This window comes from Rutidosis leptorrhynchoides, chromosome 3 (assembly GCF_046630445.1).
Source record: "Rutidosis leptorrhynchoides isolate AG116_Rl617_1_P2 chromosome 3, CSIRO_AGI_Rlap_v1, whole genome shotgun sequence".
Classification (NCBI taxonomy): domain Eukaryota; kingdom Viridiplantae; phylum Streptophyta; class Magnoliopsida; order Asterales; family Asteraceae; genus Rutidosis; species Rutidosis leptorrhynchoides.
The window spans coordinates 475,154,555-475,175,564 of NC_092335.1; positions in this window are offsets into that span (position 1 = coordinate 475,154,555).

Sequence of the window (21,010 nt, forward strand, 5' to 3'; positions counted from 1 at the left end):
AACCCATTGTTTATTATAACAAATGAGATGTTAAATTTTTATATTATCATGATATTATGATATATAATATATCTTAGTATGATATATATATACAGTTAAATTTCGTTACAACGATAATCGTTACATATATGTCTCGTTTCGAAATCATTAAGTTAGTAGTCTTATTTTTACATATGTATTTCATTGTTAATACACTTAATAATATATTTACTTATCATTTAACATAATTAACCAAGTGTATCAATATCTTAATATGATTCATATGTACCTAGTAAGACGTTGTTATAACGATAATCGTTATATATATCGTTTTCGAGTTTCTTAAATTAGTAGTCTCATTTTTATGTATATAACTCATTGTTAAAATATCTAATGAGATACATACTTATAATAAAATCATGTTAACTATATATATAACCATATATATGTCATCGTATAGTTTTTACAAGTTTTAACGTTCGTGAATCACCGGTCAACTTGGGTGGTCAATTGTCTATATGAAACCTATTTCAATTAATCAAGTCTTAACAAGTTTGATTGCTTAACATGTTGGAAAGACTTAATCATGTAAATAACAATTTCATTTAATATATATATAAACATGGAATAGTTCGGGTCACTACATAATATACCTACTTGCAAACACTTACACAAATACCTCATACACGCTAGCAATTTACATGGCATACCATCGCAAAGTATGTCGCTAAATCTCCAAGACCACAAGCTAGCACAAACAATAGCATAAATAACTCGAACAATATAATATGCTACACTACAGCACATAACCATGGTTAACCAATAGTACAAGGAATGGTACTTCGAATTTCCCATTGGTGTTCCCAACAACCGTTAGTGCACAACAAATTATAACACTAACCCCGGAGTGGTATCGATCACCCGAACTTTAAACCCACCCGTCACGTGTAATGTGGTATCGAACGCCCGAACTTTAAACCCACACTACATGCCCACACACATATATGACATGGCATCGAACGCCCGAACTTAAACCCATATCATATATTGACCCGATGTGGTATCGACCGCCCGAACTTAAACCCACATCGAATCTCGTACAAGTAAATACATTATATACACATATGCATAATCATTCCACTCACCTCGTGAACTCGAGCATTACAAACCATGCGCGAAATCTTCACCACACACAACTGAGCAAGATTTTACCTATAATACGCATATAGGTATACACATAATCAACATACAACCCCATTTGGACTCTTGACCAACCCAAATGAACAACAAGTGCAAAATACACCCTTTTGCACTTTTAACGCTACCCGAAGGTCCAAAACTAACGAGACTAGTTCCCGCGTTCCCGAAATACCCAAATATGTCAACTTTAACCTCTAAATGCATACTAGCTCGTATTTTACACAAAACCCATTCCATGGTTGACCAAGTTTGACTTTATTGCTAAAACACCAAATTTTAACCTAAAATCACTTCTCGCGAGTAATTACATCAAAAGCATCATTTAACACTTAACAAAAGCGTTTAACATCCAATTAATCCAAATTAGTGTCATCCTCAATTTTGACCCAATTCCAATTGCTCATTTTGACCAAAGTCATAAGACGCCCCAAAATCACTAACGACTAGTGATTATATTTTCAAGACAACCACTAACACTTAAATCAAGTATTTACCTACTTGATTTACCAAAACTTGACTTAAAACCCATTTTGACACATAAACCCTAATCTTGACCCATTTCAAAATTAGTCAACTCAAATACACCCAAAAGGGTTCCAACGCTTCTAAAATCACTAAACTAAGTGATTACACCAAAAACCAAAGCCTAATCATGGTCAAAACGTCAATCAACCCAAAACCCGCCATGTATCAAAAATAACTAATTTTCATAACCCACTTCATCATCTAAATGGGTTTTACAACTAAAAAGCTAAAAACCCTAACTTGAATATCAAATCATAAAGATGAATTTCGGAGTTAGAACTTACCATCACTATCACAATGTAGCCGTGAACGAGGAGAACAACTTTAACTCTTGAGACCCGACCCGAATCACTCTTCTTCATCCCCGATTCGAGTTTTCTCTCTCTAAACCCTTTACTCTCTCTCTAGGGTTTGAGGTTTGAGTGGGAGGGAAGAAATGAGAAGGAAATGAGGTTTAGATAAGATTGGGATCAGTTTTATGGCCAAAGACCCGTCCATATGTGAAATACCAACTTTGCCCCTCATTTAACTCATTAAAAGGCTGAAAAGTACCAGATCGTGCCTATTGTCGCGCCGCAAAGCAAATTTGTCGCGCCGTGGCCTAAAGGGTGATTTTAGATCACTTTTTTTAAGCTTTCTGACCCTCAAAATAGGCATTTGTCGCACCGTGGCCATTCTGGTCGCGCCGTGACAATTGCCTGTTTCATCCGAACTTCAGCAAACTTGTTTTGGCCATAACGTTTTGACCGTAACTCCGTTTTCGATGAATCAAATATCGTTGGAAACGTAATAAGATTTTCTTTTTAATGGTAAGGCTTTGAAACATCAACACAAACTTTATTTGGGGTCGAAAAGGTACGTACACACCTTGTAACTCCAAACAACGTCCAGTTTTCTTCGACGTTCGAGCAAGCAACACGTACATGTCTCGTACACTTCATACACACATTGTACACCATAAATACATTATGTACAATAAATATTTGGGTCTTACAAAAACTTTACTCAAACTTTGTTGCTATCAAATAAGTCAGGAATGACCAGATGTAACCGGGGGCCAGGACTCTTGACCAGAATCTAAGTCATGGCATTCGAGATCCACAAGCTTACCCATAAATGGCAACCTAGACATCATTCACTTACGACCGTGAGTAGTGATGAAGTTCACATGAATTGTACATTATCTTTGATTAACCTTCACTTTAGGTTTATATGTTATTATATATGTTATAATATATTTATTAATGTATTAACAATTTGATTATCTTATATTATATACTATAAGTTATTATTATTAAATTAGTATAGTTATAAAATAAGTGTTTATTAATAATGTATTGTTATTAACTTACATTATAAGCATTATACTTTATTATATAGCATACTTAGTTATTAACCGTAAGTTATAATAATAATATTAATTTAGTATATGTAATATACTTATGTTAATCGAAAATCATACTAATATATGTTAATTCGAATATTAATTCATTAAATATTATATTTATAATTTTTATAAACTTAGTTAATTATACAATTCAGTAGGATATTTTATAAAAATAATTTTATCAAGTTTTTGTATTTATTTCCCACTTTTCTTTATATATATACTCGGTTTATATTAATCAAATTTAATTAGGTAATAAATATTAAATTGACCTAAATAAATAATTGTATACTTTTTATAGGTTCTATATTATGTAAAAATGTTATAAAAATTATTAAATCAAATTTTATATCAAAGTATTATTTATTTAATGTTTTCTAATTATTTAACCATTGTAATCGACCTATAATTAAATAAATCAGAAAAATAATTTAAAATTAATTTTTATATATTTTTTAAAGTATCTAGTGATGTTACTAATCATATAAAAATATTATAAAAATATTTAATACACGTTTGTATTTATTTTGTATTTTCTTTATTATTTCTCTCGGTTTAGAATAATGCAAAAGTAAATTCTTTTTAAATACTAATCATCCCATTTATTTAATTTTATAATTTTTGCTTGTTTATAAAAGTATAATAATCTCAAAAAAAATTTATAATTTTTTTTATTACCGTTTAATATTTTATTACCAATTTTATATTGTTTTTATGTTTAAATACTACATAATTCGTATTTAATTATAAATAATATTCCATAAATTATCAAAATTATTTTTATACCTCATAATACTTATAATACTAATTATAACATGTAAAAATAATTTATATATATTAAATTCGAATTTTTAAAGAATATACAAAAAAATAAAAGCAATTCGATAAAAAAATATAGAAAATACCTCAAGTACTTTCCCAAGTTTGTGAGAGAGTTTTTCCAAAGATTTGATACAAGTTTTTATGAAATGGAAGTGGGTATTTATAGGAAAAAAATGGTCGGTGAAAAAAAAATATGAATAAAATAAAGGTGCCAATTTTGACAAAAAATAAAAACATGTTAAAAATGTTTTTAATAAGTTTTTGTTTTTGAAAATATTTAGTCAAAATTCATGGTCTCATTATTTAATTTATAAAAAAATCTCTTTTTTATAAGCTAAAAATATATATATAATGATTAAAATAACTTATCATTTAATTAATAATTATGTTTCATATAGTTTTAAATATAATACACATTAATATTAATATTAACTAAAGTTATTTTATATAATTAGTGTAAACTTTAGTTAACAAAAAGTGTCGGCTAAAAATAAATATTTGATCAACGTCGAATTTAATTATATATTACGTATGGATAACAACCCTATAGGCAAATTAGTCAATTCAAGTATGGAAATATGAGGGTTGTTATAATCTTCATCAATCAAGAACTCATTTCAAGGAGCTTTCATCATTTTCGGATTCAGCGCATCATCCTCTACGCGTCTATACTAATCAATTCTTGATTAGGGTATAAACCCTAACCTAACTTTTTCATTTTTATTCATTTTTTTCTGTTTTTGATGTTATTATGATTGTATAGTACTAGTGTATTGTTGTATTGATGATTGTATGCGTAGAAATGCTCATTTATGTATGTTTTCGGTTTGATTAAATTGGGACAGCGGACTTTTTGATGAAATCAGTAAACTTTACATGTTTTTTTTGATAAAATAAAGTGTATAGATGAGTCCCTCTCATCAAGACAATAATTTTAGGCTTTGGATTCATATTATTTCGAGTCTCGGATCAAAAGATATGCTTGATTTAGTGTTTTAATGAGATTAAAATGTAAAAACGAATGTAATGTAAGACCTGGATTCTGATTCTGCCCAGTCGCGCGCCGCGCAGGGTTATGGTGCGCCGCGCCATATGTCGCTGGCAGACCCCTTTGGCTATTTTAGAGTTTTTTAAAAGGGCATTTTGGTCTTTTCGCATTTGAGCCAGATTTGGGGACTTAACCTCATCCACCCATTTCATTTATTCATTTCGTTTTCCTTTTCTTTTCATATTTCTCTCAAGAACTCAAACACCCATTTGATTCAAAGGGATTTTTGGAAAGGAAGAAGCGGGTATTGATCTTTGGCGTAGTAGACAAGTTTGTTCTCCTCGTTCTTAGCCACACGGTGATACTAGTGGTAAGCTCTAACTCCGAATTTTGTTTTCGTGTTCATCATTCAATTTTGGGGCTTTTGATTGTATGATTCATAGATGGAACCCATTTAGTTGTTAATTGAAGATTAACACCAAGATTCGGGTTTATAAGTGTTAAAAGGCGGGTTTTGGGTTGGTTAATGATTTAACCATGTTTAAGACTTGAGAATGGTGTATAATCACTAGTATTAGTGATTATTGATGTATTGGAGACCTTTAGGGTTCTTGTGGTTGACTAATTTTGACTAGAGTCAAAATTAGGGTTTGTTGATGATTATGACCCGAATGTCGATTCGATGAGGTTTATAAACTTAAAATGGATTAAGTTGAAGTATAAAACCGAGTTAAATATGTTTTGGTGTCAAAACTTGCTAATGGCGTGATATTGACTTCTTATGGGTCAAATTAGGGTTTAAGTGTCATTTTGGGCAAGATAGGTGTTTAACACCTATGATTGGGTTTAATTGGCATATTAGGACCATTCTCACTTGTGTTAGTGATTATTGGTTAGTTTGGGTACGGTTTGTGCTTGGAAGTGCATTTGGGTCAAAATGACACTAAGTGTCGAATTGGGTTGGTTTGTAAGTCAACCCTAATTATGTTGCTTGTTTCGTGATAATGAAATAGGTACTTTCCATTGACGAGTCGCGGATTACTTAGAAGCATTCATCAAGGCGACAAGGTGAGTGTTAATATCTTATATGCATATGTATGTGTAGGATGGGTGCGGGTCGGGTGAAGTGGTTCTCGGTTATAGAGCTCACTTCACATATAGGTGGATTTGATGGACTTGTGTATAGGTCCAATTAGCATGGATGTGCATTTTGGTTGACCACCTTTGGCGAGGTACACGTTTTGTGTGTACATTATCACACGTGATTGTGAATTGGATAACCCCAATGGCGAAGGGTTGATATTGAATTGTGATGTGTTTATTTTTATGAATGGATATGTGTTGTCCAAGTTAGTGATATATGTGTTGTACGCTAACAGTTTTACGAATGGATATGTGATGTCCAAGATTAGTGATATATGTGTTGTACGCTAACGGTTTTACGAATGGATATGTGTTGTCCAAGTTAGTGATATATGTGTTGTACACTAACGACTTTATGAATGGATATGTGTTGTCCAAGTTAGTGATATATGTGTTGTACGCTAACGGTTTTACGAATGGATATGTGATGTCCAAGTTAGTGATATATGTGTTGTACGCTAATGACTTTATGAATGGATATGTGTTGTCCAAGATTAGTGATATATGCATTGTACGCTAACGGTTTCATGAACAGATATGTGTTGTCCAAGGGTTAGTGATATATGTGTTGTACACTAACGGTTGTTACGAACACCGATGGGAAATTCGAGTACCATTCCTTTGTGCGATTGGTTAACCTTGGGCAGTTTTACGCTCTGTTATATATATTAATGTATTGTTGTGATGTAGCTAACCCTCTGGGTGTAGCTTATTGGCGTTGTTCACATCGTCATTGGTGACTTACTTTATGGTAGTTGTTACTAGCTTGTTGCTTAGTGATTATACGGTATGCTTAGCTTAGCTTGCCTTTATGCTTGGATGCTCCGGTATGCAGTATTTGATTATTTGTGTGGCGTGTCCATTTTATACATATATATGTATGTAGTATGTTATCACTCACTAAGCATTAGCTTACCCTCTCGTTGTTTACCTTTTTATAGATTTGCATGTATGCGGTGGCTCGGGTAAGCGTGGGACTAGTGGACTTGTGTAGTTGCTTTAGAAGGCTTGCTTTTGAATTGATTAGGATTGGGTAGCGTATCCCCAGTCGCCATGCTCGGCTTTATTTTGTATTAAAAGTCTTGTGGTCGAAAACTTGTAATTCGTACTTTAAGGGTAATTTGGACATAGGTGGGCCCGGCGTTGTAAAACCCTTTTTATTAATGGAATGTGTTAGTTTTACATATTTGAATATGTGGTGAAAAGCGTTTTGTCTAATTATGTCGGGAGGTGGTCAAACATTTTCACGTTTTTGACTTTTTGGGACAGCAGCCTGTCCAGGCCTTTCTGCGCGCCGCGCGGGTTCCCGGCGCGCCGCGCCAATAGCTGTGCAACAAAATAAAATTTTTTTTGTGTTTTATTTTAAGCGGGTTCGAACGTGGTTTGGTTTGGGTTGTTACAAGTGGTATCAGAGCATGGTCTAAGGGATTTAGGTGACTTGAGATAGGTGCCTAGACTTAGACTTTTGTGTGTGCTTAATTTGTTGCGGGACTTGTAGGATTACGGGTCGAAATGGGTTTAGTTAGTGCCTTGTTTATAGGTTGACTAACGTTTATATTAGTAATGCGGATATTATTAATATATGATTGTGTTGTGATGATAATTCTCGCATGTGTTTATATCGCGTAGAATTTCGTTTGTGTTTGTTTATAGCATCGAGCGAGACGGTCGTTGTACTAACAAGTCGATACGGCGTGTGTGCGTAATAAGGACTTGCAAACCTTATTACGGGTGCAAATCATGTCTAACAAGTGATGTACGATGAGTGTTTAGCAAGATGGGGCGGTGTTGTGCGTGTGGTTTATACGTTCGTGATCTAATCGTTTGCATTCCTTAGAATGAAAGCGGAAGATGGATGCGGAATGAGTGAGCCTATTCACGAAGGGAAGGATGAGTTAACGTTAAAGATTGAGGCCGTGTTTGAACAATATGTCTCGGTTTTCACCGGCAAAGTTAGGGAAGTAACCAAGGAGTTGGTCGAAGGACAAATGACGGAAATGGTCCGAGACCAAGTGACTAAAGTTGTAAAGGAAGAGTTTGAAAAGAGGTTTCTCAAACCTCGAGTTAGTGATGATGAAGATGTACTTGCAAGGTTAGGATTACATGGTGCTCAGGGTAAGAGGGCACGAAGTACGCCTGAAGGCGTCGGGAATGTGAAGAAGAAGAGTAAGAAGGGTTACAAGCTTACGTGCTTTAAGTGTGGGGAACGGGGTCATTTGGCACAAGATTGTACGGTGGTGCCTTTAGGCTCAATCAGGTGTTTCATTTGCCGGATGGAGGGACACCGAAAGTCAGAGTGTTCCGAATCGCATGACGATCGGGTTAGGAGGTTAGAGCACGAATACATGATGGGAATACATCAGTACAAAATTATATGTTGTTCGTTTATAATAACATGCGGTATGTGCGTAAGTCTTAGCTAAACTTTATTCTCCGTTGGAGATAATTCGTAGCGAGCGGGTGGTTTACGTTTATGGTTCCGGTTTGCTCTCGGTAGAGTGTATAAGTGGTGTGTTGTGCCTTGACCCTATGGTGCGAATCCTTGGGTGCTTAGGCATTTTGGTTGGTATCGGGTCGTTAAGCTCGTTCGAGTGAGACCCTTAAGGTCTCAATTGTGTTGTGCATGTTATTGATATGGGTGACGTTCCTAATGGAAGTACCCTATGGTGACGTTGGATTGTCGGGCGAAGGGCGTAAGACTTGGTGCAACCAAGCATCCCTTAGTATTGGGAAATGTTTCTACCAAATCATGGAAATGGGTTTTGGTGTTCGTTCGTTAAGCGTGTGTTCGCTTTCATGTTGAAGTTGATGAACCATGAGGTTCGTCGGGTGGATTGTGAAATGTCCCATTCATATAGATTATAAACGTTCCATATTAATTGATTTCGTTGTGAGGTTTTGACCTCTATATGAGACGTTTTTCAAAGACTGCATTCATTTTTAAAACAACCATAACCTTTATTTTATCAATAAAGGTTTTAAAAACATTACGTAGATTATCAAATAATGATAATCTAAAATATATTGTTTACACACAACCATTACATAATGGTTTACAATAGAAATATATTACATCGACATATGTTTCTTGAATGCAGTTTTTACACAATATCATAAAAACATGGACTCCAAATCTTGTCCTTATTTTAGTATGCAACAGCGGAAGCTCTTAGTATTCACCTGAGAATAAACATGCTTTAAACGTCAACAAAAATTTTGGTGAGTTATAGGTTTAACCTATATATATATCAAATCGTAACAATAGACCACAAGATTTCATATTTCAATACACATCCCATACATAGAGATAAAAATCATTCATATGGTGAACACCTGGTAACCGACATTAACAAGATGAATATATAAGAATATCCCCATCATTCCGGGACACCCTTCGGATATGATATAAATTTCGAAGTACTAAAGCATCCAGTACTTTGGATGGGGTTTGTTAGGCCCAATAGATCTATCTTTAGGATTCGCGTCAATTAGGGTGTATGTTCCCTAATTCTTAGATTACCAGACTTAATAAAAAGGGGCGTATTCGATTTTGATAATTCAATCATAGAATGTAGTTTCACGTACTTGTGTCTATTTTGTAAATCATTTATAAAACCTGCATGTATTCTCATCCCAAAAATATTAGATTTTAAAAGTGGGACTATAACTCACTTTCACAGATATTTCCTTCCTCGGAAATAATACTTGGCCACGGATCGATTCACGAACCTATACAAATATGTACATATATATATCAAAGTATGATCAAAATATAATTACAACCATTTTTATTATGTTTTAAAGATTTGAGTGTATTAAGTCAGCTGTCCTCGTTAGTAACCTACAACTAGTTGTCCACAGTTAGATGTACAGAAATAAATCGATATATATTATCTTGAATCAATCCATGACCCAGTGTATACACGTCTCAGGCTAGATCACAACTCAAAGTATATATATTTTTGGAATCAACCTCAACCCTGTATAGCTAACTCCAACATTACTGCATATAGAGTGTCTATGGTTGTTCCAAATAATATATATACATGGGTCGATATGATATGTTAAAACATTTGCATACGTGTCTATGGTATCCCAAGATTACATAATATATTAGAATACATGTATAATACAATATAAGTTAGCTAGGATATGATTTGTATAGATTTGTTAAACATTTTCCGTAGCTAAAAAGATCAAAAATATCCAATCTTGTTTTACCCATAACTTATTCATTTTAAATCCGTTTTGAGTGAATCAAATTGCTATGGTTTCATATTGAACTCTAATTTAAGAATCCAAATAGAATAAGTATAGGTTTATAGTCAAAAATTTAAGTTACATGTCAATTACTAAAGAGGTAGTCATTTCCGTCGAAAGAACGACATCTTGATGACCATTTTGAAAAACATACTTTCACTTTGAGTTTAACCAAGATTTTTGGATATAGTTTCATGTTCATATGAAAAATAATTTTCCCAGAAGAACAACTTTTAAATCAAAGTTTATCATAGTTTTTAATTATCTAAACCAAAACAGCCCCCGGTTTTACTACGACGGCGTATATCCGATTTTATGGTGTTCATCGTGTTTCCAGGTTTTAAATCATTAAGTTAGCATATCATATAGATATAGAACATGTGTTTAGTTGATTTTAAAAGTCAAGTTAGAACGATTAACTTTTGTTTGCGAACAAGTTTAGAATTAACTAAACTATGTTCTAGTGATTACAAGTTTAAACCTTCGAATAAGATAGCTTTATATGTATGAATCGAATGATGTTATGAACATCATTACTACCTCAAGTTTTCTGGATAAAACTACTGGAAATGAGAAAAATGGATCTAGCTTCAAAGGATTCTTGGATTACTTGAAAGTTCTTGAAGCAGAATCATGACACGAAAACAGTTCAAGTAAGATTTTCACTCGAAATAAGATTGTTATAGTTGTAGAAATTGAATCAAAGTTTGAATATGAATATTACCTTGAATTTGAAAGATAACCTACTATAAATAACAAAGGTTCCTTGATCTTAGATGATTACTTGGAATGGATTAGAAAGCTTGGAAGTAGACTTGCAAACTTGGAAGTATTCTTGATTTTTATGAAACTATACTTATGGAATTTATGAAGAACACTTAGAACTTGAAGATGGAACTTGAGAGAGATCAATTAGATGAAGAAAATTGAAGAATGAAAGTGTTTGTAGGTGTTTTTGGTCGTTGGTATATGGATTAGATATAAAGGATATGTAATTTTGTTTTCATGTAAATAAGTCATGAATGATTACTAATATTTTTGTAATTTTATGAGATATTTCATGCTAGTTGCCAAATGATGGTTCCCACATGTGTTAGGTGACTCACATGGGCTGCTAAGAGCTGATCATTGGAGTGTATATACCAATAGTACATACATCTAAAAGCTGTTTATTGTACGAGTATGAATACGGGTGCATACGAGTAGAATTGTTGATGAAACTGAACGAGGATGTAATTGTAAGCATTTTTGTTAAGTAGAAGTAATTTGATATGTGTCTTGAAGTCTTTCAAAAGTGTAATAATACATATCAAAACACAACATGTATATACATTCTAATGGAGTCGTTAAGTCTTCGTTAGTCGTTACATGTAAGTGTTGTTTTGAAACCTTTAAGTTAACGATCTCAATTAATGTTGTTAACCCAATGTTTATTATATCAAATGAGATGTTAAATTATTATATTATCATGATATTATGATGTATGAATATCTCTTAATATGATATATACATTAAAATATCGTTACAATGATAATCGTTACATATAAGTCTCATTTCGTAATTCTTGAGTTAGAAGTATTGTTTTTACATATGTAGTTTATTGTTAACACACTTAATGATATATTTAAATATCATTTTATCATGTTAAATATAGTGTATCAATATCTTAATATGATACCTATATATTTAGTATACGTTATCATAACGATAATCGTTATATATATCATTTTGAGGTTCTTAACTTAGTAATCTCATTTCTTATGTATATCACACATTGTTAATATACTTAGTGAGATACTTATTCATCATAATCTCATGTCAACCATATATATATATGTCTATATATACCACAACATGTAGTTTTTACAATTTTGTAACGTTCGTGAATCGCCGGTCAACTTGGGTGATCAATTGTCTATATGAAACTTATTTCATTTAATCAAGTCTTAACAAGTTTGATTGCTTAACATGTTGGAAATATTTAGTCATGTAAATATCAATCTCAATTAATATATATAAACATGGAAAAGTTCGGGTCACTACAGTACCTAACCGTTAAATAAATTTCGTCCAGAAATTTTAAGCTGTTGAAGGTGTTGACGAATCTTCTGGAAATAGATGCGGGTATTTCTTCTTCATCTGATCTTCACACTCCCAGGTGAACTCGGGTCCTCTACGAGCATTCCATCGAATCTTAACAATCGGTATCTTGTTTTGCTTAAGTCTCTTAACCTCACGATCCATTATTTCGACGGGTTCTTCAATGAATTGAAGTTTTTCATTGATTTGGATTTCGTCCAACGGAATAGTGAGATCTTCTTTAGTAAAACATTTTTTCAAATTCGAGACGTGGAAAGTGTTATGTACAGCCGCGAGTTGTTGAGGTAGCTCCAGTTGGTAAGCTACTGGTCCGACACGATCTATAATCTTGAATGGTCCAATGTACCTTGGATTTAGTTTCCCCCGTTTACCAAATTGAACAATGCCTTTCCAAGGTGAAACCTTAAGCATGACCATTTCTCCAATTTCAAACTCTATATCTTTTCTTTTACTGTCCGCGTAGCTCTTTTGTCGACTCTGGGCGGTTTTCAATCGTTGTTGAATTTGGATGATTTTCTCGGTAGTTTCTTGTATTATCTCTGGACCAGTAATCTGTCTATCCCCCACTTCATTCCAATAAATCGGAGACCTGCACTTTCTACCATAAAGTGCCTCAAACGGTAGGTGTCGATCCCAACTGTTTCCGAAATCAATAACGCATGCTCGTAGCATGTCTTCAAGCGTTTGTATCGTCCTTTCACTCTGCCCATCAGTTTGTGGATGATAGGCAGTACTCATGTCTAGACGAGTCCCCAATGCTTGTTGTAACGTGTGCCAGAACCTTGAAACAAATCTACCATCCCTATCAGAGATAATAGAGATGGGTATTCCATGTCTGGAGACAACCTCCTTCAAATACAATCGCGCCAACTTCTCCATTTTGTCATCTTCTCTCATTGGCAGGAAGACGATCAACTATTACCCAAATAGTATCATAACCACTTGCAGTCCTTGGCAATTTAGTAATGAAATCCATGGTAATGTTTTCCCATTTCCATTCCGGGATTTCAGGTTGTTGTAGTAAACCTGATGGTTTCTGATGTTCAGCTTTGACCTTAGAACATGTCAAACATGCTCCTACATATTTAGCAATATCGGCTTTCATACCCAGCCACCAAAAGTGTTTCTTGAGATCTTTATACATCTTCCCCGCTCCGGGATGTATTGAATATCTGGTTTTCTGTGCTTCTTTAAGTACCATTTCTCTCACATCTCCAAACCTTGGTACCCAAATTCTATCAGCCCTATATCGGGTTCCGTCTTCCCGAATATTAAGATGTTTGTCTGATCCTTTGGGTATCTCATTCTTCAACTTTCCTTCTTTTACAACCCCCTGTTGCGCCTCCTTTATTTGAATAGTAAGGTTAGTACGAATAATTATATTCATAGCTTTTACCCGTATAGGTTCTCTGTCCTTTCTACTGAAAACGTCGACTACCACATTCGCCTTCCCCGGGTGGTATCGAATCTCAAAATCATAATCATTCAATAGTTCAATCCACCTGCGTTGTCTCATATTCAGTTGCTTCTGATTAAATATATGTTGGAGACTTTTGTGGTCGGTATATATAATACTTTTGACTCCATATAAATAATGCCTCCAAGTCTTTAATGCAAAAACAACAGCACCCAATTCCAAATCGTGAGTTGTATAATTTTGCTCATGAATCTTCAATTGTCTAGACACATAAGCAATCACCTTCGTTCGTTGCATTAATACACAAACGAGACCTTGCTTTGATGCGTCACAATAGATCACAAAATCATCATTCCCTTCAGGCAATGACAATATAGGTGCCGTAGTTAGCTTTTTCTTCAATAACTGAAACGCCTTCTCTTGTTCATCCTTCCATTCAAATTTCTTCCCTTTATGCATTAATGCAGTCAAGGGTTTTGCTATTTTGGAGAAATCTTGGATGAATCTTCTGTAGTAACCAGCCAATCCTAAAAATTGACGTATATGCTTCGGAGTTTTTGGGGTTTCCCACTTTTTAACGGTTTTGATCTTTGTCGGGTCCACCTGGATACCTTCTTTGTTTACTATGTGACCGAGGAATTGAACTTCTTCCAACCAAAATGCACACTTTGAAAACTTAGCGTACAGTTTTTCTTTCCTCAATACTTCTAGCACTTTTCTCAAATGTTCTTCGTGCTCTTGATCATTCTTTGAGTAAATAAGTATGTCATCGATGAAAACAATGATAAACTTGTCAAGGTATGGCCCACACACTCGGTTCATAAGGTCCATGAACACAGCTGGTGTGTTAGTCAATCCAAACGGCATAACCATAAACTCGTAATGACCATAACGCGTCCTAAAAGCAATTTTTGGAATATCATCCTCCTTTACTCGCATTTGATGATATCCAGAACGTAAATCAATTTTCGAATAAACCGACGAGCCTTGTAGTTGATCAAATAAGTCGTCAATTCTCGGCAGTGGATAACAGTTTTTGATGGTAAGTTTATTCAACTCTCTGTAGTCAATACACAACCTAAATGTACCATCCTTATTCTTGACAAACAAAACAGGAGCTCCCCATGGTGATGTACTTGGTCGAATGAAACCACGTTCTAATAGTTCTTGCAGTTGGCTTTGCAGTTCTTTCATCTCGCTGGGTGCGAGTCTGTAAGGAGCATGAGCTATTGGTGCAGCTCCTAGTACAAGATCTATTTGAAATTCAACAGATCGATGTGGAGGTAGTTCCGGTAATTCTTTCGGAAATTCATCGAGAAATTCTTTTGCGACGGGAACATCATTGATGCTCTTTTCTTCAGTTTGTACTTTCTCGACGTGTTCTAGAATAGCATAACAATCTTTTCTTATTAGTTTTTGTGCCTTCAAATTACTAATAAGATGTAGCTTCGTGTTGCCCTTTTCTCCGTACACCATTAAGGGTTCTCCTTCTTCTCGTACAATGCGAATTGCATTTTTGTAACATACGATCTCTGCTTTCATCTCCTTCAGCCAGTCCATGCCAACTATTACATCAAAACTCCCTAACTCTACTGGTATCAAATCAGTCTTAAATATTTCGCTACCCAGTTTAATTTCTCGATTTCGGCATATATAATCTGCTGAAATTAATTTACCGTTTGCTAATTCGAGTAAAAATTTACTATCCAACGGCGTCAATGGACAACTTAATTTAGCACAAAAATCTCTACTCATATAGCTTCTATCCGCACCCGAATCAAATAAAACGTAAGCAGATTTATTGTCAATAAGAAATGTACCCGTAACAAGCTCCGGGTCTTCCTGTGCCTCTACCGCATTAATATTGAAAACTTTTCCGCGGCCTTGTCCATTCGTGTTCTCCTGGTTCAAGCAATTTCTAATAATGTGGCCTAGTTTTCCACATTTATAACAAACTACATTGGCATAACTTGCTCCGACACTACTTGCTCCACCATTACTCGTTCCGACACCATTTGTTCCTTTCGTTCTGTTAACCCCTGGTCCGTAGACCTCACAATTCGCCGCGCTATGACCATTTCTTTTACACTTGTTGCAAAATTTGGTGCAGAACCCCGAGTGATACTTTTCACACCTTTGGCATAGCTGCTTCTGATTCTTGTTGTTGTTGCGGTTGTTATTATTGTTGGGATGATTGTTGTAGTTCTTGTTGTTGTTGTGCCATTTGTTGTAGTTGCGATTGATGTTGCGATTGTTGGGATAGTTGTTGTTGTTTTGGTGACTCTTATCACCATTTTCCTCCCACTTTCTTTTGACTAGCTTCACGTTGGCCTCTTCGGCCGCCTGTTCTTTAATTCTTCCCTCAATCTGGTTCACTAGTTTGTGAGCCATTCTACATGCCTTTTGTATGGAGGCAGGCTCGTGTGAACTTATATCTTCTTGGATTCTCTCCGGTAACCCTTTCACAAACGCGTCTATCTTCTCTTCCTCATCTTCGAACGCTCTCGAACACAATAGGCACAATTCTGTTAATCGTCTTTCGTACGAAGTAATATCGAATCCCTGTGTTCGTAACCCTCTAAGTTCTGACTTGAGCTTATTGACCTCGGTTCTGGGACAGTACTTCTCGTTCATCAAGTGCTTGAATGCTGACCACGGTAGCGCGTAAGTAGCATCTTGTCCCACTTGCTCTAGATAGGTATTCCACCATGTTAACACAATACCTATGAAGGTATGCGTAGCGTACTTCACTTTTCTCCTTCAGCACACTTACTTATGGCAAACACCAATTCAACTTTCTTGGTCCACCGTTTCAATCCAATTAGTCCTTCGGTCCCATCAAATTCTGAAGGTTTGCAGGCAGTGAATTCCTTGTAGGAGCATCCTACATGATTTCTCGCACCGTTAGCTGTATTGCTAGATTCAGAGTTATTTTTGGTATGTAGCGCGGCCTGTACTGCGGCTATGTTTGAAGCAAGAAAGTCACGAAATTCCTCTTCGCTCATATTCAAGGTGTGTCGAGTAGTCGGTGCCATTTCCTTCAAAATAGTCAAATGAAACAAGTTAATCATACAGAATATTAAGAGTAGTCAATAGTATCTCGTAGCATAATATGAACTCATTTATAAAAGCTTTTTCTTCATATTAGCGTTTTATAAGTTTAAATTCGGGTACTACCTACCCGTTAAGTTCATACTTAGTAGCTAATATGCAATTCAACTACTACAATTCCATATGAAAAACTGATTATAATAATATATCACATACAAATATTCTTCAAACTTACAACTTCGCTATATTACATATAACATGAAATATAGTACACTATGATACAGGACAGTTTTGAAGATAAATCTAGTTAATACGCAAGTTGTTCAGCAAAAAAAATAAAGACACGTAATTCATAAGTCCAGAAACAAGTCATGCATTTTGGTTTTTACTAAGACGACTTCCCATCCTTGGTCTTGTGGAAAATAACCATTATGACCATTAGCTAGGTAGCATGTTGTAATGTCGTCAAAAGGACGAGGGTTTCGTAATGTCCAGCAGCCCCGTAATAATCTAAAAACCTTGTTTCTCACCCCAACTACTGAATCCATCACTTGTGGAAAAGTTTTATTTAAAACCTGTAGAGACCCGTCCTTATCCCCTGGACGAAATCATCAACATTTGGTTCCATTGCGATGATCGACTCCAAGTAATGTCCTTAACATGAGCAAATGCACAGCGGAAGATTCTATACGTACCTGAGAATAAACATGCTTTAAAACGTCAACATAGAGTTGGTGAGATATATAGGTTTGATGCTAGCAGCGTTATAACTATGGACCACAAGATTTCATATGTAAACATTTTAATAAAAATATTCTAAGTGGTTGAGCACTTGGTAACCATACTTAACATTTAATCACGTCGCATATTCCCTTTATTATGAAATCTTACTACACCGTACCAAGGTGTAGTTACGAAACGAAGTACTGTGCAACCGTTGAATACTGGTCGTCCAGTCCGGTTGGGGTTGTCAGGCCCGATAGATCTATCAACAGGATTCGCGTTTACAATACCGCTGTAAATAATAGTTACCAAGCTACAGGGAAGTATGCCAGTGGTACAACTCAACGTAGAATATATTTTTGATCACTTGTGTCCATAACGTAAATCATTTATAAAAACAGCGCATGTATTCTCATCCCAAAATATTTAAAGTTTAAAAGGGAACTATATACTCACCTAATGTATTTTGTTTTAAAAATACATATAACATCATTGAACAAGTATAGGGTTGGCCTCGGATTCACGAACCTATATCACATTTATATATTAATACATAATTGAAGTCAAATAATTTCACCTATTAATTATATAATACTTATATGATAAATGTTATTGTCTATTTAATATTTTATGTAATATTATTATAATTAGGTATCAAATATATTTTTTTTTATATACATGTTAAAAAAAATTATTAATAATAAATAAAAATAACAAGAATAATTTAATAATAATAAAAAAAATGATAATTTAATAATAATGAAAATTTTAATAGTAATAATTTTAATAAGAATAATAATATTTCAAATTCTAATTCTGATTTTAATTCTACTAATAATAATTATAATATTAATAATTAATAATAATAATGATACTTTTAAATTTTAATTTTTAATAAAAATATAAGTTTAATAATAATGATAATTCTAATATTAGTCTTAATGATAATACTTAATAATTTAAATGATAAGAGTTATTATGATAATAATGATAATACTATTAATAATACTTATAATAATATTTATAGTTATAATTCTATTAATAATAATAATTAAAATTATAATTCTAATAATAATAATAATAATAATAATAATAATAATAATAATAATAATAATAATAATAATAATAATAATAATAATAATAAAGGTTTTTGAAAATCATAAACTACCTTAGAGAGCCTTTTGTAAAAATAAAGTCCCAAACCGGGCTCGAACCCGAGACCCCTCGGTTAACACCCATATCCCTAACCATTCGAGCTGCTATGTTTTTCTGTTATAACCTGAAATCGTTTTTTTATAACCTATCTTTCAATCGTTACAGTTTCTTCTTCCCCATAACAGCAATTCGACCAAGGATTGATCCCATCACCACAATTAATTATCCATTTAGTTTTATGTTTTCATACGAACCCTGAATCATCAGTTGGGGTGTTTTAAATTAACAGAAAAAAAAAAAAAAACATTGCACAGCAAGAACACTTCGGTTTTAAGCTCAATCTTTGATTTTGAATTTGAAAACGTTTCAGACAAAGATTAAAACATGAAGAAGGTGCTATCTTACAGTTAAAAACGTTCTGTAACCTCCATTTATCCTAAAACAACGAATTGAAATTAAATTTTGTGATGAACAAAATTGTTGACTTTTGAAAACAAACTTTGATTCCCAAAATTCGATCTAACTATTAGGAATTGGCAATTTAAACTTTCCAGATAGTTCATTTAGAAGATTTAGAAGCAAACTGTGTTAGAAGATTTTTAAATAAACCACAAATCGATTTTTTAAAGAAGGAAGCTTGAACAGGGGTCGGTACCTGTTCTTCCTATTTAATTGTTATTAATTCGCTATTTTTAAAAGCTGTGAAAGATATTAGGAGTTGTTAGCGAGATTTTTGGTGTCCTTTAACAATTTGAACCGATGTGTTTTCATCAGAAGGGATGCCACGCAAAACAATTTATATACAGAAGAAAAAAATATATAAATAAATAAATAATAAAAAAGAAAAGATTTGACAATAAATTTTGGATTCATACTAGTTTTTCTCTGATTTGTACGTTGGATAGAAACATGTAACAACTTAGGGGAATCCAACAAAAATCACATACAGTAAGTGATTGACATGTGAGGCTAATTGGTACAGGGTTGACAGAAAAAGAAAATTATACAAATATAATGAGAAAACCGATTTATTTAAATCTGTTTTTATTTTATAAATTTTATAAACATTAATAATATATATATATATATAACAATAAAATAATAATAATAAATAATATTGATAAAATGATAATTTTTAATAAGTCAATTAATAAGAATATTATTAATGGTACCTATGATAAATTGTGTTATTTTCTAAAATATTTATGATAATAATGATTTTAAATGATAATGATAATTATAAATAATAATAATCTTAATCAAAATTTTACTACTTGTTATTTTATACTAGTGATATTAATAATGATAACAAAAATCATTGTATTTATAATTCTTAATAATAATTTAACAATAATTATAATACAATACATAATCATTATAATAACTGATAATATTCAAATTATAATATGTGCTTATATTTATATATACATATTTATTTACAACATTTGTCCGTGAATCGTCGGAAATGGTCAAAGGGTAACTGATTATCCGAATATAGATTTCAGACTTTCTAGACTCAATATTGAGGTTTTTGCTTATCGTGTCGGAAACATATAGAGTTTATGGTTTAAATTTGGTCGGAAATTTCCGGGTCGTTACAGTACCCACCCGTTAAAGAAATTTCGTCCTCGAAATTTGGTAGAGGTTGTCATAAAATAACAATAGGAATGTTTTCATGACGAATATGAGGTAATAATAAAGTTTTATCATTATTGAGAGATTTAGATAAAACGATTCGATTATGTAAGGCGCACGAGTGAAGCTATCACAAAAGAGTGAAATGAGTAAATAAATATATTCATTTCAACCGATGATGTAGTTACTATTGACTTCCGGAATTTAAGGAATTTAAAAGAAAATCTTGGAAATCTAAAAGATTTGATTCTTCGGCGAATAGGGAAATTATGATCTTCTTTGATTTAATGCGCCAATCTATTTCGATTTCTCTGTCGGATATTTCACTATAAATCCACTACTTTTGTTTCTTTATTTCCATATCTCACATCCTATTCTTTCTCCTCAGTTCATACCTTAAAGCATTCTTCGAAATGCTTCATCACGTTCTGATTCTTGTTACACTTCTAACTTTCATATCTTTCATTCTTCTCTTTCAACTGCCGCCAGAAGGATCTATTTGCTTCTATCATTTCCTTGGAATTATAATGTTTTTAATTCTCCCGTGTCTTTACGTTGCAATACGTATTGATATACACGGTTTGTAATTTCTGAGGGTTGTTATCGGCTTTTGTATTTTTCATTA